The sequence below is a fragment of the Columba livia genome, chromosome 12, assembly GCF_036013475.1.
Source record: "Columba livia isolate bColLiv1 breed racing homer chromosome 12, bColLiv1.pat.W.v2, whole genome shotgun sequence".
Lineage (NCBI taxonomy): Eukaryota > Metazoa > Chordata > Aves > Columbiformes > Columbidae > Columba > Columba livia.
The window spans coordinates 7,892,617-7,919,897 of NC_088613.1; the positions used below are offsets into that span (position 1 = coordinate 7,892,617).

General features: G+C 42.7%; 2 long non-coding RNA genes across 5 annotated transcripts in view; one reads left to right on the top strand and one right to left on the bottom strand.

Moving 5' to 3' along the window:
• LOC110357469 (uncharacterized) overlaps positions 1 to 17,397 on the bottom strand; it is a 64,211-nt gene extending 46,814 nt beyond the window's left edge. Inside the window, exons 1-6 of the long non-coding RNA XR_010475655.1 lie at positions 16,603 to 17,397; positions 9,952 to 10,239; positions 5,290 to 5,418; positions 2,849 to 2,934; positions 1,192 to 1,253; positions 789 to 943 (exon numbers count right to left, since the gene is read on the bottom strand). This is a non-coding gene — a long non-coding RNA (uncharacterized LOC110357469). The remainder of the gene's footprint in view (positions 1 to 788; positions 944 to 1,191; positions 1,254 to 2,848; positions 2,935 to 5,289; positions 5,419 to 9,951; positions 10,240 to 16,602) is intronic.
• The window catches only part of LOC110357467 (uncharacterized), an 89,291-nt gene that overhangs the window by 21,580 nt on the left and 40,430 nt on the right, over positions 1 to 27,281 (top strand). Inside the window, exon 4 of one of the 4 annotated variants that reach the window (XR_010475659.1) lies at positions 5,587 to 7,733. The exons of the other annotated variants lie outside the window; for them this stretch is intronic. This is a non-coding gene — a long non-coding RNA (uncharacterized LOC110357467). Of the gene's footprint in view, positions 1 to 5,586; positions 7,734 to 27,281 lie in introns of those variants that run through there. 4 annotated transcript variants of the gene reach the window in all.

Consider the following 27,281-nt stretch of genomic DNA (forward strand, 5'->3'; position numbering starts at 1 on the left):
TTTGCAAGCAAATGCTGACGTGTTCCTGTGACCTGGTAATTGCAGGATTAGGTTTTTCAGTAGCTGTTCTCTAAAGCAACAGTCCCTTAGTGCAGGGGAGTTTAAGACTCTCTGTGTGATGCTGCAGGAACAGCCTGTGATCTCTGTTGCAATGGATACAGAGTTCAGTGCCAGAAAAGTCATTGGAAAGGAGTAACCTCAGTTCCTGTGAGTCCTTCAGATTGTTCTTGTTCCATGGTTTAACCTCCAAGAAGATGCCTTAAGGAATGAAATACCCCAAAATGTAGATAAGCTGCAGGCAGCGCTCATCCCACTTACTATTTTTCATCCTATTGCTCCAACACATACACATGCCTGTATTCTAAATAGCTCTTTTAAGTGATACCCAGTCTAATCAGAGTTCATTCTGAATGGGGTTTTCCAAGCCACAGCTGAATTGCAGCAGTGCAGCCACAGGGACACACAGCACAAGTCTCCTGCTCCACCTCAGCTCTAGCACTTGTGAATATTTTACAATAGAGAGGGCTGAGCAGCACAACCTGTCTGACACAGCCCCGTGCTTTGCTACGGTGCAGATGCACCCTAGCAACACCAAAATCAGCGATGTCCCTGGTAAAAAACAACCAAACAAAACCAGACTGTATCTCCATGACAGAGGTGAGCAGTGAGGATGCACCATCTCTGCTCCACAGGGCATCTTGTCCCATGGGCAGTATTGTGCCCAGTGAGATCAGATCAGCTGGGAAAGACATGAGGAGTGAGAAAGGAGATCTTTAACCAAAAACTACCTGAATCACTTGATGAAATGACCACTGCTTCAATGGTTCCTGTATTTAAACCAGTAGCTCCTTTCCTATCAAGAGCTTGTACTCTGGCTGTGGAAGGTAAAGAGGCAGAGAGGACCTTTGGTCTCCAGACAAGGCACTCCCATGGATCACAGTTTCTGTAAGCACATTATAAATATTACTTTTACAATTAAACAATCCCCGTCAAAGCAGAAGCATCTTTATTAGATTATTTAGAAAAGCCCATAATTACCAGGGTTTAATTTATTAACAAGATAGGCAATTTAAACAGTATCTTTAGAGATAATGAAATTGTGCTAACTCCAAGACTGAGAAAGAGGACATGAATAACATGGAAACTGTCACAAACAAAAGCCATAATACTGCAAAGAGGTAGTTTGCTCACCTGTTGAAAACACCCAGCTCATTCTCCTTCTTAATACAGAAACAGGACAAATATTACCCAGGCTGCATGTAATGTTGACAGAGAAAAAAAGAACAGTTTGTTGGTTGCAACAGTGGTTTCCTTTGGTTGTTGCTGAACTGTAGAGCCGTCTGTGGCTCTGACAACCCAAAGCACCCTGAGAGAAGCCAGGCAGGATACATTTGCTGAAAATTCCACACCATGTCAAAGATAACTGCTCTCTCCAAGCATTTTACAGAAGAATGTTCACTTCTAAAGAGGTCTGTTAGAAAAATGGTGAATAAAGAAAAGTGTGCTGTCCCACAACACATCCAAACACTTGGAAAAGCATTTGGATGTGTTGTGGGACAGCACGAGGCATGAGGAAAGTCTTATTTATGGTGACAGAAATACTTCTGCCTCTTAGCTCAGGAACAGAAATATTGCCCTGTAATTATTCCTGATCTGGAGCACTAGACAGCAGATACATGCAAACCAGGCTTCATGCCGTTAGACACTTTAATGAGGAGGTCAGTCTATTCTGCACTGAGGGATTTCGGATTTGTATGTTAACTGGAGTGGCATGTGTTAGAATGACACATGAATTAATGATATTATTTTGTAACCCGTTTCATTATCACACACAGCTTGATGCCGCAGACAGCCACTAATTCTCTTAACCAGTTTCTATTGCTGGAAATAAAAGTGCTCTGCTTCAGCTGTGATCTCTTAGAAGAATGCTGTTGTTGTTATTGTTTGTTTGTTTGTTTTTCATGTAAAAAGCTCTTTTCAAAGAAGGGCTCCATGACCGCATGATGCAACTCCCCTGAGTCCAAGTCTCAGATACAAAAATATTCATGTTGAGTCTGATAAATGAACAATGGGCAAATTACACACTTGATTCCCCTGCTTTGCCTTACTTTTTGTCTCTAACATTAGATTGCTATAATTGTTTTGCAGCTCCTTGTGTGCATATTACCAATGTGTATGTTGTTATAGAAATATAAAATTCAACATATTGTCCCTTAGATTTTAAAAGAAATGTGCCCCTCCTTTTATTTCTGTCCTATTCTTTGACACAAAACCATTGTCTGACCAATATTAAAGCCTCGGATATGATTCCAGCCTTTTTCCTTAAGAGGTTGTACCACAGGACTGGCTTTTCTGAGCCTTACAGCTGAAAAGGGAAACTGAGGCCTTATGCTGCTTCTATAGAAAACAAGCAAAAAGGCACTTTTATGTTCTATATATCTATACATTTTCAAGGGGCTTAAGGACTTAGAAGCATAAAGAAGAGTTATAAGGAAACCAGACCATTTTCCTAAACACAGACATCCAACAGTAAAACCCATTCTTTCTCCTGCCAAGAGAAATGATTATTTGCAAAGTCAGCTGCCCAGGGCAACATCTCTGACCTGTCTTCACTTTCCTCCTCCCATACTTGCATGTGATGACTTTCTAAGCAAAGAACAGCAAGTGTCTGACTGGGGCAGGGGAGGATTTTTACTCCTCCTCTATGCTTTGAGCTTGGACTGGCAGCACTTGGAGGACGCCAAAAAAAAAGTCACCTCCCCAGGTCTCCTCCTACCAGCCCCTCAGAGCTGTGCAGGGAGGAAACTTGCACTTGAGATGGAGGAACAGTGTCTTCATCTTGCCCTACCTGATTGGAAAAGATAGGAGAGAGGAAGAGCAGGGCTGAAAGTGGCAAAAGCTTCTGCTCAGCAGTGAGTGATGCTTTTCCTGCTCCTGGGAAAAATATAGAGAATCAATTAGCTCTCAGTACAAGTGAAAATAATGTGACTTATCAGGAACTAAAATTGTTTTAGTGATGGGAATTGAAATGAATTCATTATGACTGACAATAATGCTAATAAAGATCCATTTCCAGAGGTGGTGAGAAGTGGAAAGGACCATAATCACAGCAGAACACTCTACACTGTCACTTTCCAATGAGATGAAAACAGAGCTGTTTGCTTGCTAGGACTTGCTAAGACTTGTTAAGGTGGAGCAGAAAAGGAGACCAGGAGGATGAACTTCAACATCACCCCATGTTGGTGCAGTGTTGAGGTACCAGTGATGGGGCCTGGGATCCCGCAGTCCCTCTCTGCTCCCCAGTCTGCTCAGAGCCAGGCTTACTCCCAAAGGGAGCCGAGGAGAGATCTCCTGCCCAGAGGGAGGGAAAGCCTTTTTTGGAAGGTATTTTTGGAAGCCCCTTCTGGCAGCCTCTCTGTGCAGGTGCTATGCTTAATTATAGCCTCCATCAGCTGGAAAATCTACTGCCTTCACAGCTGATTCTCCATCCCTGCTGCACCACTAGTAATCATCTCAGCACAAAGCTCTGCCCTGAAACCAGCACTTCTCGGTTATATCTCAGAAGCGTCATTTCCTTTGCACACACCTCTTTCTATATTCTCTCTTTTCTACTACTCAGCTGCTTATCAAGCAGAGGAATAATCACATTATACATTGGGAGTGGGTAGGAGGTGATTTACATGTCTTCTCTTGCCCTGAGATTACTAGGATGGAGAATGGAGGACGAGGATTCAACTGTGTGTGATATCTTTAGGCTAAAATGCCACACACAAACAGGACCCCATTCAAAACTGGTCAAAGGACAGCCTTTTGCAGGACTTTCAGAAAACTTGGCTCCCAGCAAGTTCTTCCAGACATCTTCCCCCACAATGATCCGTTGCTGTGAGCTAATCTGCCATGTTAATTTAATGCAGAAGAATATGAATAGATTGCACTTGACTCTTGCTAAAAAACAAGTGTTTACTGGTGACTGTTTTCATGGAGAAAAGCCTTTAAGTGTATTTATGCCTCTCCTCCTCCCCATCCAGGCTGGCCAGCAGTTTCCTTGCAGATGACTCAGTGTGCAGTGGTGTGACTGTCTCCAGGAGTGTGGCTGTAATCCATTATGTGGTGACACCACAGGTTTTGCTGCCTCTGACTGCAGAAGAGCTATTTGTGTTTTTCTCAGGCCCTTGTGAGACACAGCCTGGCACCCTTCATAAGGTGGCTTATCTAACCAGTCCTGCTCTGACTCCTTAGTGGAGGAGCTACCTTTCCCACCCTCTGTTTCAGGAGCACAGCTGTACCGGCTAATCTGCCTACCAGGTTGCCCAGTAAAACAATGTTATGTCCCTAACAGAAATAGCGTAATGTGTGCCACCACCCCTGTTGACTCCTTTAAGGATACAGAGTTGGAGATGACCAACATTAAAGCCATTAGAAACTGCCCTCTGCACAGAGCTACATTGATATTTTAGAAGCATTGATCCTCTTGAATAAGCTGAGTAACAGCGTCTTTCATCCAGATGTGTGTCCATGCCTGAAATGCCTTTTTTATACTACCTACCCACTCCCCAGCTTGGTGGCTTTCTCTCCTTGGGTTTTCTCTCTAGTGCAGTTTCCTGATAAACACACACCGAAGAGATCAGGTCTGCCTGTGTACTTTGAAGCCCTTCGAAAGACAGATTTCTCACCCTTTTTGAAGCAGCAGTTACCAGTAGAGACACTAATTGGTGTGCTGCTATCTCCACGAGAGCAGAGGTAAACTTGAGGAGAGCAGTATTGTTACATGACGTAAAGTGTAGGGCTGTTAACAATAATTAAAGCACAAGCAAATACATAAAAATGCACTGAACATTCTGACTTGGGTGTATTAACCAAGTAAAGCAAAGTGAATCTTGAAGCCAAAACCTCCCATTTTCCTCCAAATGAAGGGTCAAAATACTCAGGGCCTGACAGGATTTCCCTTGGCTCTGGGGTGACCTCAAAATAGAAGGGGATGCAACCTTGTCCTCCAGACACTTCCAGAGCACACCTGCCAAGCACAAGGGGCTGTGAGGCACCCACCACCCACAAAGACGATGCTGTAATCCAGATCTGTCACCTCAAATAAGCCCACCACCAAGAGGGCAACAGACCCTCTCAGAGACTGCATGGTGCAAAGGAGCATCAGGAAAACATTTTCCCTATTACAGCTCATTTCTCAACATCATTTCTGCCTAAAGAAGCTTTTGCCATGCCATATCACTGTGCCTAAATACATTGTTTTAAATGCAAACAGGGAAAAGCAGGAGAGAGTGAAATACTCACTTGGGTGGATATTTTCAGAGCTTCAGCAATTGCCGGACTGGAGGGAGCCGCTGTGATTATCCCTCCCGACACCATGCCCCGGCTGCCCGCAGTGCTGCCCCACTTTAATTCCTGCTGCTAGTCCAGTCACTGTGGGAGCCAGAGCAGAGATTTTAGAGAGACACATCTGTTTGTGTTTGGGAAAATTTCCTGTAATAACATCTTGACCACAACTCTACTGCAAATTGTTCTCAGAGTTAATTTTCTTCACTCCAGAAAAAGCATGGTTTGTTTTTTTGTTGTTCGTTTTTCTTCCAGTTTGAACTAGCTTCAGTTTTCACTGAATCTTCTTGTACTTGGTCGACTACACTACAGAACCTGCTGTTACCAAATCACCATCCACCATGAAGGCAAGTAAAGATGGCCTTGGCAGTGTAGTCCTACCAGAATTAATTGCACCCAGGCAAATAACTTATTCTCAGTTCTTAGAAACATATCTTTCCTTTTTCCCTATCAGGAGAAGGTCAAATACAGACTTCTCCTGTGCCAAATACAACATTTTTTGAGTGAGTAGATTGTCATCTGTAATTACAAAATATTTCAAGGACGTTTTAGCACTGACAGCCTGAGACCTCCATGTGTCAGTCAGAATGAAGTCCCTTATGATAGCTCAGCTTTCCTCCCTGCCGATTACAGGATGGTGCATGAGGAGCCCATCATGCTGCTCCTCCATGGGACATGGTAGCCTGCAGCAGTGGTCAGTGTCCAGTTTCTGGGCCACCTCCTGGCACATGTGTCCGCAACAGCCATTGTCACTTGCTTCTGCACTGTCAGATTTCTGGGAAGATCTGCCTGTTCATCCTTGCTGTTTTCAAGATAAACAGATTATAGTCTAAGAGGCTGATCACAGGCAGCAGTGATTTCTTCACCTTGATATAAGCTCTATGCTTAGCTTTATGCACTTACAACAGGGAAGGCATCAGCTACAGTTTGGAAAAATATTCTGTATTAATTGCAAGAGAAAAATTAGGAAAATATTTATACAGATTTAGTGACATGCTTATGAAAACTCTTTCAAAGCACCACCAAAATATCTGGCATCTAGTTTTTATTAGTAGTATCTAGTTTCTGCTAAATAAAAAATACCCTAGAATTTGGGTAACAAAAATTTTTCTAGAACCTTTAATAAAAGGTATTATTGACATTGCTGAGTGTTTCATCAGTGAAAAGTTAACTCTTCCTGAGAAGCTGCCAAGTGAGTAAAAACAAAGGTAGAAATAAGAAGCGGCTGAATTTGCTGGTGAGTTGTCTCAGGGTTACCTGAGATAAATGCAAATCTTGCACAGATGAAACTGTCATCTAAAAATGATGGCTCCTCATACAGCACAGCAACTACAGGTGCCCCTCCTCTGCAGCACAGGCAGCACACACAGGCGAGATCCTGCTCTCCTCCACCTGCCTTGCATCAACCCCCAGCAAGCATGGGGAAACTATTAATAAAACATCAGGTGAAATAACTGTGCCTGCCTAATGCTACATAATAAGCAAAGCCAATAAGCAGTGCTTGGACTCTCCTTTCTTCTGACTTAAACTGAGATTTTCTTGTTCATGCATGAACAGATAATTACCTCTCACTATTTCTTATTTTTCCTCTGCATTATAAGCATATGTAAAGGGCACTTAGAAAAAGCAGTCACAACCTAAATTAAAACATAATACAAAAAGAAAATGTTCAATAGGCTGTATGGGAAAGTGATGTAACAGGTATTACACACCAGAGAAAACATGGCCTTTTCCTTCCAAGAGATTTGCCCCTGGGCTTCCGTGCTTGCTTGTGTTTAGAGTTTCACAGCTTTTCCCTGTAGCAGGAACGGTGCCGTAGGCACGGTGAGGTTATTGCATGCAATGCAGTGGAGCTGCCACCTCCCCACCCGTGTGCAGGAGGGTGCAGCCCCCCACCAGTGACCCAGCACTTCTCCAGGACTTGGGACTGAGCCCCCCCAGCCCCAGTAAGCAACCTCTGCCTTTTCCCCAGCATCTGCTTCACAGCATCTCCCTGGCAGGAGGAAAACGTCTGATTTCTTATTCCTCAGCTCAGAATTTCTCAGTCTCAGCGCATGATAAAACACCACAAACCAGTCTGCAGAACAGCCAAGAAAAAGAAAATACAAACCCAAACCAATATGTCCCACTCAGGCATCAAAAAAGGGCAATGTAGAGGAAACCGCAAGCCCTGGAGACCAGCACAACTTTGGTTTGGTTATAAAGCCATCAATTTATCCTTGTAACATTAGAAACAGCAAGCTAAATGCAAATCCTGGAAGATGGAAGAAGTTAAATTGGTAGATGGGAGCTGGCAGGTCACTGGAAAACTGTCACATAAATAAATATGTATTATCTCCCCAAGAAGGGCTAAAGCTAGTGTAAAACACCCCAACTAGTGTGAAACTGGCTTTAATAATTAAGCTTGCAAAAAAGTGAAGATTAAAAATTTATTCTGAACTAAATGAAGCTGTTGGCAGAACGGTTTTCCCCCATTATACATTTATGATATATAACACACTAATACAGATGCCTTCTTTTGAGAACAATAAAACCCATTGCTCAGCCTCTGTGAGCTCTTCACAGCTGCTCTTTCTCTGACACCTCTGCTGCTCACTGCCTGGACTCTCACTTTAACACCTGAGGAGCCATAAAAACACTTCACCTCACATTTCATAATGAAAACTCATTTTGACTCCCTAAGTGGAACACTGTGAGTAAATGTTGGAAGGGGATGTGTCAGGGATTTCATTTTTTTTTTTTCCCTTTTTCATAGAATTTCAAAAGCATAAAATTCCTTGAAAACATGTGTTTATATATAAAAATTATGGAATAATTAGCATAATCTAGGGTTATGCTAAAAAAAATCATGCAGTGAAAAAACCTGTCAATCATTCCTCTTAAAGGAACCCAGAAAGAACTGAGCATCTGCATTGCTGAGGAGACAATAGTGAGTTGTAATAACAAGTCAACAAAAGAGGAAAACAGAATTATTCATGTTCTAATAAATCCAGATGCCCTATGATGTGCTTAATTAGTGCTAACAGGATTTTGCTGGTCAGCAAGGGCTGTATCAGAGCTTGGCTTCTTCATGCCCAGCAGAGCCCAGTGTTCCTTGTAGCAGGGTGCTTGTCCCTCTTCGCTTGCCAGGTCACTGCTCACTGGGTGACTCCTGGTCCCTGTATACCTCAACTTACCAAGTCACAGTGATCACGGTAGCATCAGGCCCACATTTAAGGTCTTTGGTAGAATTGCTAACAACCAGCACAAAAAGGAGTCACCAGGTTTTAAGTGGAGTAAGATATTGAATTTCTGGGCTGTCAATGGCTTTTTGCACCCCCTCACACCTCCAGTCCCTCTGCAGCCCTCAGTATTTTGACTGTGATGCTGTAGCCATCTGGACCAGGTAGATTTTTGTATTTCTTCCTTTTCTGACAAGCTCTAATAACTGCGCTCCTGATGTTAGTTAACACTGTGGATAGCTCTGCTAAAGACAAAAGTAGCTTTAAGTTTTAAAATGATAAAACAAGAAAACGTAGTTTTTAATCTTTCCCCTGGTTAATGTGCTTGCCAGTACATATAAATTCAGGACAGAGTTTTCTTCCCTATGAAAGTTTGATGGTGTTCTCGGCTGGAAGGCTGACAAGACATTGAATTCCAAATTCAGGAGATGTTCAATTCTATGATGTGTTTATAATTAAATTTATTTCCCTTGAATGCAACCGAGTGTCTCCCTGGCTTGTTGTGCAAGGCAGCTGCATGTTGAGGATTATGCCTGTAGAATCAAATAGATTGATGACATGATTTAGAACCTATCAGGAAAGATTAATTGAATTAAATATAACTTATACAATTTGCCTTAATCCTCTGAAGAGTGCCTGACTGACTTAACACCTTTGCTTTGCTCTAGAAAACTTATTAAAAGAGAGAGGAGTTCTTGTTTTATACACTTAATTAGGAGCTTTAAATGTTCAATAAATTACTACTGTTTTGGAGGGAAAATCTAAAGTATTGTCTCATCCTTTATTTTGCCCAGTTCACTATTTTTTTTACTTCTTTGTAAATCAACAGGGTAGCTGCAGACCTTGTGGTGGGGCTTCCAGGTCTCCACAATTTAAATGCATCACACGCAGGCAAAAAAAGCAAAATAAATTAGCTTTGCATTTCTGGGAATTTTGTGCTGCTCTGCATAGTGAATCCTGTAGATATGCCTTGATGATAAGAGATGAGCAGGGAGCCCTGCCCTCAACTCAAGGAGTGCTAAGGCAGGGAAAGCCCCATGTGGGTGCATCACTTGGTCCATGGATGGAGCCAGAGGAGGAGCTCTGAAGCCCATTAAGCACAATTCAGGTCCTGTGCCCTGCCAGTAGCAATCTGGATCTTTCTCACTTCTTCAAACACTGATGGATGTTTTGGGTAAAGGATGCAGGCTGTCCCTGCTCTGGAGAAAGAGGAGCCTGGCAAGGCCTGGAGGTTTAAACAATGCCAAAGTATCCTCCATGGGGCTGGTGCTGAGCTGTTCATACAATACTCATACACATGACAGTGCCATTTCCCACATTAACATTCAAAATCCCACGTTAATAAATGTGTTTTACAACAGTGCAAAGGTTTTGTCTCAATAACACATAAGGGACTCACCCTGCAACATGTGTCATGCATCAGTTCTGGCAGAGCTTTTCCGAAGAATCTTGATTTTTTTTTTTTGGACAATAGGGTGACTCACAGAAGGCTTGTAGCTGCATCCTGCCTTTACACACCAGGTTCACTTTGGCTCCCACTGACCAGAAAAGCAGGATAATGGCTTGGTGGAGGTAAGAGGTCCTCAGGCCACCAGTCTGCACCTACCAGTGTCCCTTGGCAGAGGCTCTGGAGGACTGGCAAAACATCACACTCCATATTGCTTAGGTACTCTGTCACATCACTTGCCTGCAGAGCAGAGAGAAAAACACGTAACATATATAACATTTTCAGGGCAAACCCTCAAGAAGTATACTCAGGTGTAGCAGCAGGGGCAGGTTTGTATGCAGAAACTCACTTTTTGGCTTGGATTCGGGCCAGGCAACAATAGCTAACATCCCTACTGGGGTGGGAAATGGGATTTTAAATCCCAGAATTTTCAGCCAAGTAATTAGATGGACAATAAAATTCACAGCCCCTCTCCCAATAGGTAGCCAAGGGCTTTTCACTGGTAGATACTGATGTTTTGCCTGTAATATCTTTAACGAAAGTAGCATTGAAGTGCAATATCTCATCACTTGCAGTTTGAACACAACTTTAAAATTCATAATGTTTCATTAATTATATATTTAATTTATATGGTCTTGCAGATACTTTATGGGCACATTTATAACTATGTAGAAAAATAGCAAATTTTCCATACAAAAAAGATGATATGCAAAGACTTAAAAGTGCAGTATCTTTTAAAATACCAGCAAGCTGCATAGCAGTTCCAGTACAAATGCCTGAATGTTCAGTGCCACAGTATCTCTGCTATATAGTCTGTTCATCACATAAATATTTGTGTGCAGAAAGAGTGATATTCTGCAAGGACACAATTTGTACAGCATTTATACATAATTTGGCATCAAAATCACAGAATCACAGAATCGACTGGGTTGGAAAAGACCTCAGAGATCATCGAGTCCAACCCTTGGTCCAACTCTAGTCCGTTTACTAGATCATGGCACTAAGTGCCATGTCCAATCTCAGTTTAAAAACCTCTAGGGACGGCGAGTCCACTACCTCCCTGGGCAGCCATTCCAATGCCTGACCACTCTCTCTGTAAAGAATTTCTTTCTAATATCCAGCCTAAATTTCCCCTGGTAGAGTTTAAGCCCATGCCCCCTTGTCCTATTGCTAACTGCCTGGGAGAAGAGACCAATCCCCACCTGGCTATAACTTCCCTTCAGGTAGTTATAGAGAGTGATGAGGTCACCTCTAAGCCTCCTCTTCTCTAGACTAAACAACCCCAGCTCCCTCAGCCTCTCCTCATAGGTCTTATGTTCAAGTCCCTTCACCAGTCGTGTTGCTCTTCTCTGGACCCGCTCCAGCACTTCAATGTCTTTCCTGAACTGAGGCGCCCAGAACTGAACACAGTACTCCAGGTGTGGCCTCACCAATGCAGAGTACAGGGGAAGGAACAGCCTCCTTTTGCTTTCAGTTCAGATCTGTCATAAAGCCACTATATTTGCTCCAGCTTTGTACTGCAAGTGGGATTTTGCCATTGCTTCTGTAAGGCAGCTAAGTTTCTAGTATTGTATTTTTGTTCTGTGCCAACTAATTTGGATACAACAGATTGAATTTAAAGGTCAAAAAGTCAAGCAAATTGACTGACTGAAGAAAGTAAAATATTTTTTCAAAACTGATTTAAGAAAATTGAAAGAGCTCAGAGAAGTCCTGAAGCATTTTATGAAATACAGATTTCATAGGAGGTAAAATTGAATCTAGGTGCCAGCAACAGCACTGGTCATTGGTCTTAGCATGCTTACCTCAAATCAGTGATTTCATCAAAAGCTATTTTACTTGTGGCAATGCTGATGACCAAGAAAAAAAAAGATTACATCTGCACCTTGAAGTCCACAAAGAGAGACACCAGAACAAGAGCAAAGAACAGAACAGCATCCAGCCCTGACCCAAGCCACAGATCTGACTGTTTGGAAAGCATCTGGGGCCAGATTTCAGTTTCTACACAAGTCCTTTCTTTCTGACAACAATGGATCAAAATCTTGGATGCAAGCAGTCTGGAAATAGCAGTTTTCTTGTATTACAGTCCAACCACATATGCAGCATTTCTTAGTAACACAACATAACTTCTCTTTCCACAAACAAACATTTGTATTTCTGTTGCAATATAAGTTATGAAGACAAGCAAAAGACTTGCTAACCTGTGGTGATACAAGAATGACTAACTCCACATTGCAGGCAACTACAGTGGATTTTGGAGCAAACCTCCATTTTGATGAGGCTGTTGCAGCATGCCACGTGTCAAGTGACTTGGAGTCTCAGTGACATGAACAGGATTTCTAAGGGATGAAGAAAATGGGCCTTGGAGTCAGACTAAAGCCACTGCACCTGAGCTGGGTTAATAACTGAGTATTGATACATTGTGGAAGGTAGAGTCATATGCTTATGTGAAAGTAAATCAGCTGTTCCGCTCACAAGGTAACAAGCATCTCTGAGGATGAAAGCTGATTCCAAAGTAGAGTTGTTCATCCCTGTGACTGGGAGTGAAGAATGGCAGCAAGTCTGTGGCTCCTGTAGTTTTTCCGAAAACAAGCTGCTGCATCTCATTGTGCACTTTTTGCCCTGTGCAGGTGCTCTCTGGGTGTAGGATAAGAAAGATGCTGTCCCATCAGACATATCCCTCTAGGTGAGCTGGAGAGTGCCAGCCCTCAGGCAGCTCAGTACAGTGACAAATCCCCTCACTTGCACCGCTGCACAGGCACCGCAAGTCCAGGTACTTACTCTTCTGCCGAGGGACACGGTGCTGCCACACTACTCAGTTTTGGACGTGTTATTTGAAGGGCAAATTCCTCCTGGATTTACTCTTACAAGGCATCTCTGACCTGAGCAGTGCCCACGGGCTATGACACGTATTGCTGAGTTCTCAGATGCTCCAGTGTTGAGCACAGCGCAGAGGTCCGTGGAGGCCAAGAGCCATCAGAGCGCACTGGGCAATACCATGTGAACCAAAATGACAGATTTGCAGAATCACAGGAAACAAGGCTGGAAGGTACCTCACAAGTCCAGCTCATACATTTTTTCGCCTCAGGCAGGATCAGCTAAACCTCTGCCTATGAGAGATACCTCATCTGTCCTTTACTACCTCCTCAAACTATTCAAGTACTTCACTACACTGCCCACTAGGAATTTTTTCCAGATATCTGATTATGATCTTCATTGGTGCAGTGCAAACCCAGCATTTCATAGCTGACCTGCAGGCTCTTGCCTTCCTTTTCTTTCCAGTGCCAAAAGCTCGTGCCACATTTTACATATCCTCCTGGGAGAGGTCCCAGGGGTTATACATACCCAGGGAGCAAACAGAGCCCATGTCACCAGCAGGAAGGCCTGTTTGTATGGTCATCTGTGCCAATACAATCTAAAAAATGCTGGTTTAGCACCACTGCTGGCAGGAGCCATGCAATGCCACGGCTGCACACTCACATATCAAATGCTAGTTCATCATTCCTCTATTTCATCTTCCAAACAAATATCCACACCAGGCAGGATTCCCAGCCCAGAATAATGCTAGAGACTCTGCTGACCATTTGCTAACCTGTTTCACAGCCCCGCAGTTGATCCGTTTTCTGTGAATCTCACATATACTAAAGTGTTGCAGACAAAGGTTTGTCAGCGATTCAGTAATATATACACAACTGCTTCTGTTCAAATACCCTTATGCACGGGGAAATTAAGGGCAAAAAAACCAAACCAAACCAAAACATCTTTTGTCCCTAGTGGCAACTAATTAAATGTTATTCAGAAGAAGTTAACCTAGGTTTTGTCCCCAGGGTCTGTAGAGCGTGTACGTAGTGGTTTTGGTGCAGGAGCACAGATGTGGAGCCATTGCCATCTCACCCCTGCACAAGTGGTACTTGGCCTGAGATTGCGACAGCATCACCAGAATGCTTTAGCAGCTCTAGGAAGGTCCCAGGTCCTGCGAGTGTTGAATAGAGACACCCACCTCTCTGAAACACTGCATTATAGCCATCCTGCCCCAAAAGCCCATCCTGGCAACACTCAGCATAACATCCACCAGGAAACCTCAGCCTTCCATCTTTCAGGGCTTACCAGATGCTAAATGGCACCATGGATCTGAATTTAAAGTGGGAATTTCCATCTCATCTCCATCATTAACATCCTACAGAACTACTTTCAGCTTTGTCCTCGGGGGAGAGCATGCATTATGCATAGTGAGAATTTCTCCATCCATCTTTCAGAATGCATTATCACTCTTGATAAGGGCTTTCCAAGTCACCTATCTCATTTGAAAGGAAGGTGAGCTGACCCATGAATACCACACACTGCAGCTCCAAATGCTCCTTGCTAGAAAAACCATCAGAGGAGCACAAGAGGCAGGAAGGTTGTGTGCAGACCCTACAGACTCTGCAGCCATGTAACTTATCCTGGACTATGCCTGACCCCATCCCTCAGGCTGTCTGTCCCATGTCCATTGCTGCTGCACACAACAAGCACCAACATGGAGCTGCAAAAGCATGGAAATTGAGGCCACATCTTCATGGGAGTACCAGGGAAAGAGTCAAGATCCAAGGGAACTCTGAAGTTAGTGTGGTTACAATAAGATTAAATTTAGCATATTATGTAGTTTCCTTGTAATGGGTTGCAGGATACCTGGGTGTTTAGGGGTTAATAGTATACATACAGAAAGAAAGCCAGTTAAAGATTTGCAGGGCATGCTATATAAGTGTATACAAATACATTAAAGCAAAAAGTGTAACCTTATTTTACCTCCCATACCGTAAACAGCAAATTTCTTATTTCACTAATGGAATGTGCAAACGTGGCATGGAGTCTGAACCCACACTCACAGAAGCTATTTTTACAGCTCATAGAATCAGAGAAAAATACCTCCCAGAGACAGAAAGCTGTGCAATCAACCACGTCCGGCACTTGGCTGCTCCTTTAACAAGCAGGCATCACATCAGTGTTTCCAAAAAGGCCACTCCAAGTACAGCTCTGTTCCGATTGTGTTCTAATCACCCCCACATCAAATGCCAAAAATATTTATGCCTGCTCTATTACATTATAAATTTATATTTCTGAAAAGTAATGAGTTATGACATTACACCAGGCATAATAATTGAACCTCAGGGCCCAACCTTGTTGAAGCTGCTCTAGAGCTGTATTACCAACAGGAGTCTTACTTTGGGGGGTTAGTGTAACCTCCAGATGGCATTGGGGATGTTAACAACAAAAAAACATCCAAGCCTATAGACTGACTTTCTACCAAGGGAGATGTCTAATTATACATCCACTTTGTTTTCCCCTGCAATGTGTTGGAAGCAATTATTTTAAATAGATAAAGTGTGTCAGTGAGGTTCAATTTTCATCTCCGTCTATCAGCTGTGCAATATGGGCACACATGGAGTAAAGTCTTACTCAGCCATGGATGTGGATGTGTCCTGAAGTTGCATTCTGACATTTGTGAGTCTCATTAAATATGCTTCCTTTATTGATTTGTTTGTTTTCTGTAATTGCAGCAGATGAACATTTTTAATTTTTCATTTCTGCTCTTGGCATTTAATTTGAAGTGATCCTGAGTTTAATGCCAAGGCACATATCAGAAATGACCTTCAAGCTTGAGAGAAAATCATTTCATTTTAGAATCCGTCGATAAGCAATAGGCAGAAGCCTTGTACATTTAATAGCATCTATCAAACATTTTCCCTTAAGAACTTGCTGACCTTCTTGGTAGAGGCCATTCAACAACAGCCCACTTCTACTCACTGCCTTTATCAAAGAGATGGGATTGCTATGGAGTCATTTCTGCACTCAGAAATTAGGTCAGCTATCAACAGCAACAGATTACAGAACTCAAATGATCTGTTCTCTCTGCTTGATGAAAGGAAAGTATAACCATGGCCTTTCAGAGCCTTATAGTCAGGGCATCCTCTCATCTCAGCTCTGCTCCTGCATTACATGACCTTCCTCTTTAGGAGCATGGCGATTTAAGGAAGAAGCTATATAGCAGCCTGTAAATCCATCCAACCATTGTTACATTCTGGTTTTCCTATCAGGAGCCTGCATAACAGCTGATCAGATGATTTGCAGTGAATATTCAGAGGATTGGACTAGATGATCTTTTGAGGTCCCTTCCAATCCCAAACATACTGTGATACTGTGTGATTTTCTCATGCTTTACAGCTGCGAAAGTAGGATCAAGTCTGTAACAGAACTGGCCCCAGTGAATTCCACAAGCACATTTGACAAGGAACTCATTTTCCAACATGTAGATGACAGGAGGGAAAGAGGAAAATTTGAGTGACAGTCTCTTCAGTAATAGGTTTTTGATTGCACAGTAGAAAAATTACAAATTAAGATCTTCGGAAAGCAGGTGATAAATTAAGAGGAGTTAGTTTTTTCCATGATCTGAAGCTCTAAGAACACGTCTCACACAAATTACAGTTTTAGCAGAATGAAATGATCACATTTCCAGAATTAATTCAGTAGCAACAAGCTTAGCAGAAGGTAAACAGTTGCAAGTATGTTCCTGTATTTTATTTCATAGCATGCATTCATTTTGTGCTAGGATCCCTTTTGCTTTCTCACCTGTAGCAGCTTTGAAAGGTTTTGGCTAGTTATGGATGCTAAAGACACACAGCTCTCAGATATCCCTGTCACAGGGAGGTAACTTGCGGATGTCCACGAGCCCTGAGCAGATGGTGCACTGGAGGATTTCTGCATACAAAAGGGCCCTGCAGAGTTAAAAGGAATTTTTATGAGCCCACTAAGAGGTAGCTGCAAACACAGTTAATTTCTAGCTATCAAACATTCGTCATAAACAGAACAAGCCCTCTGTGTTGCACTTCAGCACATTGGGACAGAAAAAAGGCTTCAAACTAAAGTGTCAACAACACCAAAACAGAATCAAACTCATGTGGCTTTTCCTGAGCCCAAACCCTCGCTCCTGTCCTGCCCAGGTCCCTGCTGGAAAAGGCTGGATCTGTCCCCTGGGGAAACCCTGGTGTGAGATGCAGTGATACTTTCTTTTCTGGCTTGCAAATCTGCAAGGTGAATCAATGAAGATGGTGTTTTACCCCAAGTTACTCTCAGGAAAGACATTGATTAATAATAAGTATGATAATTTCCATACTGGAATTTACTTTTGCATATTTATACTCTGTAGGAGTGGTGAAAGGAGGAAATCTATACCATTAATTACTTCTGCAAAGTAGTATTCCATGCATATTAGGGATTTATGGACACTGAAAACGTAGTGAGCAAAATAATATTGTTTTTGTTAAAAAAATAAGATCAAAACTTTTGGGAAACAATTACGGCTGAGCCAGATTTCCTCCAGACTTTGAAATTAATAGTTTTACTTGCACACACACACAAAAAGCTAGCTTTCTATTCTACTATTTTTTTATGGTTCTCAGCAGTGCTAATAAATGGGATTTGATAAGTTAAAACTGACAGCTGAGAAGCTTGTAAAGAATGCACTACAAACATGTAAACGCACCAAGAGAATTCAGGAGTTTATACAGAATGAATTTTGGAGCAGAGATACATAAATCCTGATATCAGGAAAAAAGCCCCTTTTCCTCTGCATTTCTCTATGAAACATTGGACTGGGTTTGCATATAAAGCCTAGAGCAAAGCTGGCTGTGAAATAGCTGCAGGTAGAGACCAAACCGTCCCTTATCAGGGTTAACAGAACAGTAATGAAACCAACATAGGTTCTGGTTTGGCTGTTTGTTTGTTATTTGCTTATTTTACTATTGAAAATAGTCAGGGTTTGCTTTTAAAACATACAATCTTATTTGTAAATAACAAAGCAAAACCTCAAAATTGCATTTCTAGTTAGCTCGGAGTCCTATATATCAAGTGCAGATATTCCTTGCAAAACTTTTGGATTTTAACTAATTATGTTGTTAATCAAGAGCATGACTGCATTTTGATTGCATTCAGTTATCTCTCATCTCTTTCTTCTCAAAATAGTACAAAAAAAATCCAGAACAAAAGGTTCATATCTCTTGCAGCTGCTCTTTATGCACATCTAATTAATCTTGGGACTATTAAAATTCGATACAATGAGAAAGTGGTCAATACCACAATTAGATAAACGAGCTCACACAGTAGTGAAACAATCAAATCAAACAAGCTTCATCAAATATTCCTTATAAGTGACAGAACAAATACTTTTCAATGCCAGTTTTAAAATTCCCCGATGATGTTAAGATAACCCTGTCTAATCTTTCAGAGAACAACAGTGGTGTCTCCTACCGCCTGTGATGTATTATCTATACCCTCTGAAACTCAGAAAATTTATCTCTAATACCTTTCTGGATGAAATGGTTTTTGAAATTGTAAAGGAACTAGAAATGGCTATTCCCACTCCAAGGCAACTTGGCATCTGCAGATTGAAGGAGCTAAACATTTTCTCTCTGCAAACCTAACAAGAAGATCTTTCCAGTAGTAAAGTGATTTACTACATAAGAGCCATGTGTTCCTTATCTCTCAGTAGCTTTAGATTTTATATTCAGGAGGGAAGTGGACATTATTTGAAACAGGACATTATTCCTGTCTTGATAATCATGTTAATTTTAGAGTCTGTCATGAGAGATTATTGAAATCCTCCTGAAATGCAGTCCCAAGAGTAACTGGGTAGGTTATTTTTGCTAGTTACTTAAGAGTGTTTGTGAACAGCTTCTTATAGAATAAATATCTGCTACTCAGCAGAACTGTCTCCTACAGATCTTCCAATAGTTTAATTGCAGTTAAAAAAAAATCTACCCTCTTGAATAACCAGGCTCTGAGTTCCTGCAGAATGATGGCTGACTAACTGTGCTATTTTTCTTCCCACAACAGACATCGGTAACACGGAGAAAGGCTCAGTGATTGATGCCATGTGAGCTCATGGCCTGGAATCATGTGGAGCCTTCACAGGGCATCGGCTGTATTAATTTATTAGTAGTGGAGGAAAATGAACACATTTTTATTGCTTCCTGTGCTTTACTTCATCCACTTACCACCTTTATCCATCATTATCAGAGGCAGTTTTCTGGTACTGCTTTACCAGCAAACCCTCCCAACTGAAATGCAGTTTGTACAGAGAGCAAACAATAAATTCATGCCTCTAAAATGCACCTCTAAAAACCTCCTGAATGAAACAAGCCACTTACTAGCAAAATCACTTTTGGGTAACTGTATTTAGACCAGAATTCTTGCCAGCATCACATAAATTGATCGGTTTCATATGCCTAATCCACAAAGCCCTGGCAGCAAAATCATTACATGCAAGTTGTACGTAGATTATAGACAGTGAGCGATGTGCTCCCCAGAGCAACAGATCAGCTACCTGGCCGATGCTGCTCCTGCTCAAATAATTAATATTTTTGCTAGCATCTCAAGCAGATGAGATTTAGATCCCACATTTGTGTAGACAGCTACGTTTATGAGCATATTTGTCAAAAACTTGGGAGAATTAGTCAGCGTGACTGACAAATACAAAAATGCTCAAAATGAGTCCCGTTTCCAATCTTTCGTCATCCACATCAGGTATCAGAGAATTCCCAGTGGAAATCTAGAGAGTGTGTTTTGATTCAAATTAAACCCAAGTACAAATTTGACTTATTGACTTAGAGCCCACTACAACCCAGTGCAGGGTGAAGGACTGGAGGTGTTTAAGGCTACATCACTCAAACCCCTTGTTTTCCTGTGAGGCTTTTTCTGCTGCTTGAGCACATCAGGAACAGGAGACAGCCCAGGCTGCTGCTCCATTGGGCTTCACACCAGTTACACTGTGGGAGCAGTAACGCTCATGTTGTGCAACCCTGTGCACAGGCAACAGGATAACTCCCATGTTAAATCAACTTGAAAATCTCAGTGGCCTTTTCCCCCCACATGCCTTGCTGCTCAGTTATACTGGGATTGAAATCTCTCTGCGCCTTTTGTTTTACTTCTTCCTCAGATGCCAATGCGCTTCAAAATGGCAATTTCTGCCTCTACTGAACCCCCCCCCCCCCAAGTACTCAGAGCTCTTTGTCTTGCTCCACTGCTCTTTCAAGGAGCAGAGGGTGGCACCATAATTGTTTTTTCTCAAGCATGATTCTTACTTGCAGGTCTTCTAGAAACACTCACAAATTCAGGAGCTTGGCAAGTTTTAGGAAAAAAATTACCATCTTACCTCCAAATACTTCCAATATTTAGATAAATGTAAAAGTACAATGAAGTACCACTTAACCCATCTCAGCTTTGGGAAAGGCACCACACTTTCCCTACCCTCCTGTCATCAGTGAATGAAGCTGTTTCTGGAAAGCCAAGAAGAACTGGGGGGTTTTTCCACCTGGTTATGATCACTTTGTGTGCTCTCACCTCTGCTTCTTCAGCAGGAATTCAGCACCAGGAAATAATAGACTCATTACCCACTTTCCCTCCTTCCTTAGTCTGCATTCCCCATCACTTCACACGCAGCAAGGGCTTTGCTTTCTTACCCCATGGTCCAGTTTCCTGGATTCACACTGCACTGTCTGAATAACAGTATCACAAATTGCCTTTTTTCTGGCTGTTTGCGTACACATGTACACACAAGTACGCTCCTCAAAAGAAGCCACGGAGATTATACCTGTCCTAACAAGAGGAGAGGAGGAACAAGATGGAGCATCATAAATGTCAGTCCATTGCAAAGCCAGGAATCCATCAGCAAAGTTTTCTCTGTGATTTTGGATCCCCCTGGGGACTGGGAGGTGTTCTTGTAAAATACCCAAGGGGCTGGGAACTGCCCTGCAGTGCTGACTGGTAAATCTGCAGTGGCTACAAGTTTGCCTTTTGTGCCCTTTGCCTGGAAAACAGGGGACAGCCCTGGAGTGACTGAGTCTGCAGAAAGTGAAGGAAGGATAGAGCCACAAGGTCAGCATTATCTCGTCTGCAGTGGGACCATTCACCACCTCCCCTAAAGATACTGAAATTTTGTCACACAGGATTTCTGCCAAAGTCACAGACTTGCAGAGCCCAGCACAGAGGCAACGAGGATTCTTTGCTGTTCCTCTATCCCTTCAATCCCACCTAAGTTTTACAGGTCTCTGACTTCTCATCACCATGGCACACCAGGCGTGTCTGCCTGAAATCACCTGCTAACTCACCCAGTGCTGGAGTTTTCCACTCCCCAAACACCAGGGAAACCCAGGGCTTAACCCTGACCCAGCATTAAAGCCTTTGGAGAAACCTCACTGTGCCTCCAGACTGAGCCCTCCCATCACTCTAGCAAGCAAATTAATTCCACAGAATAACCCATTAATAACTCATATTTTGTACTTGCCAGCATTTTTCCTTTAATTCAAAACTATATTAACATTTAAAAGGAAAGGGGGCCAGATATGTTACCTTGGTTGCCAGGGAACCTTCAAACACAAAGGCTCATTTCAGCAGGCAGCAGCCTGGCTGTTATCCTGGATGCAGGGCTGCTGTGTCGTGGGGAGCCTGATATTTCACTGCATGCTGCAATATAACAAAATAAAAAATTCATGGGAGGAGGCCAGCATCACAAATACCTGGTGCCTCCAGCACTTTAATGGTGCCCATAAGTATTTCAATTCTCCGTAGTGTTACACCACACTCAGACTGGCTTTGCTAAGAGATTGCAGAGTTTGTTCACTCCCCTGCAGTCACAGAACCCACAAGAGCTGCTGCAAACTCAAATGCATCAGTGCAGACTGGCAAAAAGGAAGAAAGAGCCAAGCTTTCCCATGTGTACCCTTGCCTCCTACACACAGCCTTCTAGCGTTCTCCTGGCTGAGCAAGCAACAAGGTTTGGAGATAGGAGCCACAACCAGCAGCTGACACTTCCCAAGAGCAGGAAAGCAAGGCTGCAGAACCTTTTGCACTGGATACGATCAGTGAGGGGGACACTTTTTTTGCTGGCTCTGCACAAGCAGGGTCACCACAGAGCCTCCCAAACAGGAGCTGGGGTTGTTCCTGGAGGAACCAGTGCTCCCAGTCCTCAGGAGCACCAAAACAGATCCCACAGTTTTTGAATTTTCTTGTTCTCATGATATTTTTGTCTGAAAAATTGGATTTTCTAGTGGCTTAAGATCCCAGCAACAGCCTAAGGAGTTGAACCTATTCATATATGTTTACATAGAAATGGTTCTGCAGAATCATGTGGAAAGTCAAACTGACACAGTTATGGTGAAATCATAATATCATAAGGCTTCCATAGAAGATTCATATTTGGAAGTGATTTTAAACCTCCTGCACTCTGCTCCCTCATGGGAAAGGCAGCACAGCCCAGGTCCCAGAACATCCTCAGCTTCGGGATCAGCCCCAGCCCTGCAGACAAGGAGCCTCATAACTGAAGAGCAACAAATTAAAGGTCAAAGTCACCTGGGAAGGGAGCTGCAGAGAGCCAGCCTGCTGCAGAGCCAGCCCTTCTCCCAGCAGACCTGGCATCTGCCTCCGTGACTCCACTCCTGTTCCAGACCCTGAGGGAGATGTGTGCTTTCTGACAGCACAGTCTGTGACGGTATGTCAAGAAAATTCACGTCCTAATTATCCAGTGTCCCTAGCACAGTAAAAAGAAAAAGCAAAACAAAACAAAAACCAAAAAACCAACAAACAAAAGGAGAGATTTCTCCTATTCTTTTTCTTTTTCCTTCTCTCCAGCTAGGCACACTCACTAACTTAATCTGGCAGTTGCATCTAATTTGTTTAATAATGATAGAGAATATTTGTGGGAGGTAGCAACATACAATGCTTTGATGTATATTTGATAACAAAAGTTAACATATTCTCAGAGGGAGAAGGCAGCAGAGGAAGGAGAGCTCTGGATAGGAAATATGTTCCATTATGTCATTTTCCAATTTCCAGCTCCATGTGTGTTATGGCCCAACTGCCAGAGAAACCCCTGATAAATCAGTGTCAGGGCAGTGATGCTCACACAGCTGCACTAGTGAAGCTTGTTCTATTTCTGAGTTGTCACCGACATAGAGTTCATCTTTGATGGATGATGCTCTGACAAAGCTGTTTCCTCATTGTCATGACCTAAAGAGGAGAGTATGGCTTATCAGATTGTTTACAATTAAGTTGCCTGGGAAAGGAGACTGCAGCTGCTCAGTTTTGGAGGAGGACGTCTCAAAGAAGAGAAGCAAAAAAATGCCATTCGTCACTGCAGTTTCCAGAAGCTTGCCTGATATCTTCTTTTGAGAAGGCAGTTGTAAGTCCAAACGATTGCACAGGCCATGAAAGCAAGCTACCCATGGAAGCCCACAGCCTTGCAAGACCCCTCTGCAGGACAGGGTAGATGAGCTTGCAGACTACAAGAGCCCTGTCACAGTTCAGCTGTGAACAGCATGCCCAGCGCATCCTCCTTCCCACTGCCTTTTGGGATATGGACTATCTGTCACCCTTGAGGTTTTGTAAACCATGTTAAAAACACAGCTGGAAGTGCTGCTTGCATGCAAATATCTGGCTAATGCATATAGTCACAGAATAAATTAGGTGTGAAGGTACCTCATGGCCCTTCACGGTGTGCCTTCCAGATGAGCCTAGCTCCTCTTTTCTTATGGCCTCCACTTTGGGTAGTTAAAGATGCCAATTAGTTCCTGCTTCATGTCCTTGTCTCCAAGCTGAACGGCTCCTTCAACCTTCCCCATGTATCCTATGCTCCAGCCTCCACCAGCTCAGGATATGTGTTTCAATTAAAAACCAAACCAAACCAAACAAAAAAAACAAACAACCCACAAACTAACCATGTGGGAAATTCAGAATAGAAATGCCTGTTAATTATCACACCTTCAACTTACATCATTAAAGTTTCACCTTCCTAAATATATTGCATATTCTCAGCCTTTGACTGAGTTTATATGCTTGTTTATAACTTGGAAAATAAACAAACAAACTTTAAGGATGAACAAGACAGGATTTTAACACTGTTATTCTGGCTCAGACTTTCAGCATTCATAGAAATTGCGAATTTTCCTATACTAATCCTGCTCATTCATATTAATGCATGAGAGATCAGTGTTAGTCTGATCAAAATGCATACTCAGTGTTGAGGGCTTATTTATTTAAAATAAGGTTTATCACAAGAATGCAACACTAAGAGAACATTAATACTGTGAAGGCAGCAAGGCTTGCCAGATTACTTTGAGGATACTTAACAAGACTTAGGACAATGTTATCCAGAATACCTCAGAAGTTAATCAAGTTCTTTGTGGGGATTACAGACCAGGAAATTAGGAGTCATACAAGACACAAGGTACAAGTGATAATCTTTGAGTGATTTGGTCAAGCAGAACTAACCCAGGAAGGGACAAAATTATGTCCGAAACGCTCACTGAGAGAACACAAATGTCACAAAATATCTTGGGATGATGCTGGAAGATTTTTAGTGTCACTTTGTCTGAAGAAGCGGAACAAAGCCAGTTAGCTCGTGGTACGCTTCAAAGTCTATAATGAATGACAACTTACAAAAAATATTTTAAAGGTATATTTAAATTCATTTCTGCACAGATAAAATATGTTTTTGGGGAAGTGATGTCAATATTTTAGCTCAGAGAAGATGCAGGAGATAAGGGCAAACTGAATGGTTCCTTACACAACAGCTCATGTGAACAAAAGCAGCCTGTCAGCCTTGCGCATTTGAAATGGATATTGTTCTTATTCCTGTGGATTACATCCTGCTTGAAACCTAATGTTAAGAAGCTAAGAGAGATGAGACTAGTTTGATGGGTACTACCGTTTCTCCCCTCCAGAAAGGATTTTAAAGCTTGCAAAGTTGATTACATTCTCTACATTTTGCTGCTGCTATGTCAGTTATTTCTATTTCCACGGTTAGTGGAGAGATCTCTCCCTCTCATACTAAAAGCCAAATCCAGCTGTTTATATTCGAGTTGGAAATGAGAACTGCAAGATGCTGACTGCCAGAAAGGGCAGCCAAGACAGACACAGTTCAGATGGTATTAGCGCGAATCACATGGTCCATCTTTAGGCTTTATATCTCTTTTTGTGCTTGTCATCACAGCTGATTTTGCTGTAATTTTCAGAACCATCCTAGAAAATGTACACTTCTTAAATAAGAATGTTTCAGGATTTGTCATTGATGAAGCTGATCTTTTGAAGCTCTAAGAATCTCAGCTACCATATGAATGAAGCTTTGCACTCATTATTCCAGTTCGTTGCTGCAATGTTCTCAAGTAACAAAGCACAGCACATAATCTGGTTGATCATTTAGCTCCAAAGGACAGAAAGGCAGAATTAAATCATAGCAGAAATTGCACTCCTGTCAAGAACACTTTTTTTCAGAGTTTAATGTACCATCTCTCAGGAATCTACACATGCTCCAAATCTGGACAATCGCAAGAACAAAAGCTACTGAATTAAATGAGCCAAAGATTTTATTGTTTTTCTCCTACATCCCCTGCAGGGTAGGTGGTACTTTATACTCCACCTGGAGCTCATTGCAGCTAGTCTGCATAGGCAGCCACAGCAAGGTTTTCTCCTCCTTGCTTCGGTGTAAAGGGACATGGTCCATGTCTAAATCAAGCTCATGCTTCATCAAAGTCTAATTACAGCCCTGCACAGCAAGGCATTGGCCAAGGCCAGGAAAAGTGCAATGAGGGTAGATACCAAGAGTTCCCTGTAGTTCGTAGAGCAGCCCAAGGCGGGCAGACACCAGGCAGTCAGCAGAAAGTCCCCCGCTAGTTTCACTGGGCTTGAATTCAGGCTTCAGTTATTGTAGTTAGCAGGCAGCACGCTCTGTGGGGCAAGGTGGAAGGGAGAGAAGGAGGAGACCTGGCTTTCCTTGGGCACCCACCGCTTGCAGGACAATGCAATTGTCAGTAGGAAAGCAATGTGGCCGAGGTGCGCACAGGAACTCAGGACCATGATGTCTGCAGAAGGCTTGATTTTGGGGCAGTCTTTGCAATAGATCACATTGCTCAAGTGATGCTGTGCCAAGCTAGGGACCAGGAACAACAGTCAAATGTACTGTCAAATCCTACCTCACTTCTGGACCTTGATATGGAAACAAACTTGATATTCATGAAAACTTTTGAAAAAGCACAGAAATGCTTTGCAAAACAACAACCTACAACAGGGAAGCATCTTTGTCCTCAGTTGGCCTTTATGAAAGTTGCACAGCTCCTTTCATAACAGGTAATTTGGGAGTTTGAATTCCATCTCCTGAGTTCCTTCCCACATCGCTGAGTCAGGCCCAATTGCTCAAATTCAGGCTACCCCACTTTGGGGTTTAGCCACTCTCTAGCGAAAGCCAGCTCTCCAGCAAATCTCACAAGAGGCTGCAGCATACACACATCTGACTATTTCTTCCATTCTGGCAACAGGAAATCTGTTTGCTCAGGTAGGAGCAGAAAGATGGGCCAACACTGCAGGCAGTTGCTCTGCACTGCTACAGCAAAACCTGTGCTGCAGATCAGCTGCAGGGCTGAAACTTCACAGAGATGTTGGGGACAGCTGAGATGAATCAGCGAGCAAACAGACACACAATATCCCTCCTGGCCCCCTCCCCCACCACCACGCAATACTCCCTGTGGAAAAGCAGGAAGCAATCCAACTCCCAAGCGAAGGGCCACAGTTTAGCAAACATTTATATATGCGCAACCCCTCCCTAAATAAGAAGCTCCTTGCCTTTGACTCCCATCAACATTCCCACACCTCCTTCTGCCCAGGAAATGCTGTCTCTACTATTTTCACTCTGCATTTTTGGTTGCTTAGAGTTTCAAGCCAGGTTGCAAAAAATCTCAGTACAGCTTTCCACAGCACAGGAAAGCTCTTGTTTTGGGTTGGGTTTTTTGAACTGCAAATGCTCAAAAGAAAATGCTATGATTTATAAACCCAGGTAGATGGGAGTAAAAAGGGACTGTGAAAATATATCTGGCTATTATCCCAATGCTGTGTAGCTCTCAGAAGAGCAGTGTAATTGCCTTTGTATAACCTAAGCCACCCTACACACCATCTCTTCATGTCAAATGACAGAAAAATGTTTGACCAAAACAACCCCTAAAAAGCTGAAGAACCATTTCACAGCCCACAGCCAGCACCATCTCTCAGAACAAAATGATTACTAACCCTAAAGCATTTCCACAAATGCAGCCTTTGTGAAGCCATCCTTCTCACAAGCCCAGCAGCTGGAGAAGGGACTGAAATAGCAGCTCGTTAGGAGACGCTTTACAGCCAACCCACAGACATTTTTATGACCTAGTTAACATTTGATGGCCAACATTAACAAATGCAGCCACCCATGTCAGAGCACCTCAGTGGTGCCCACC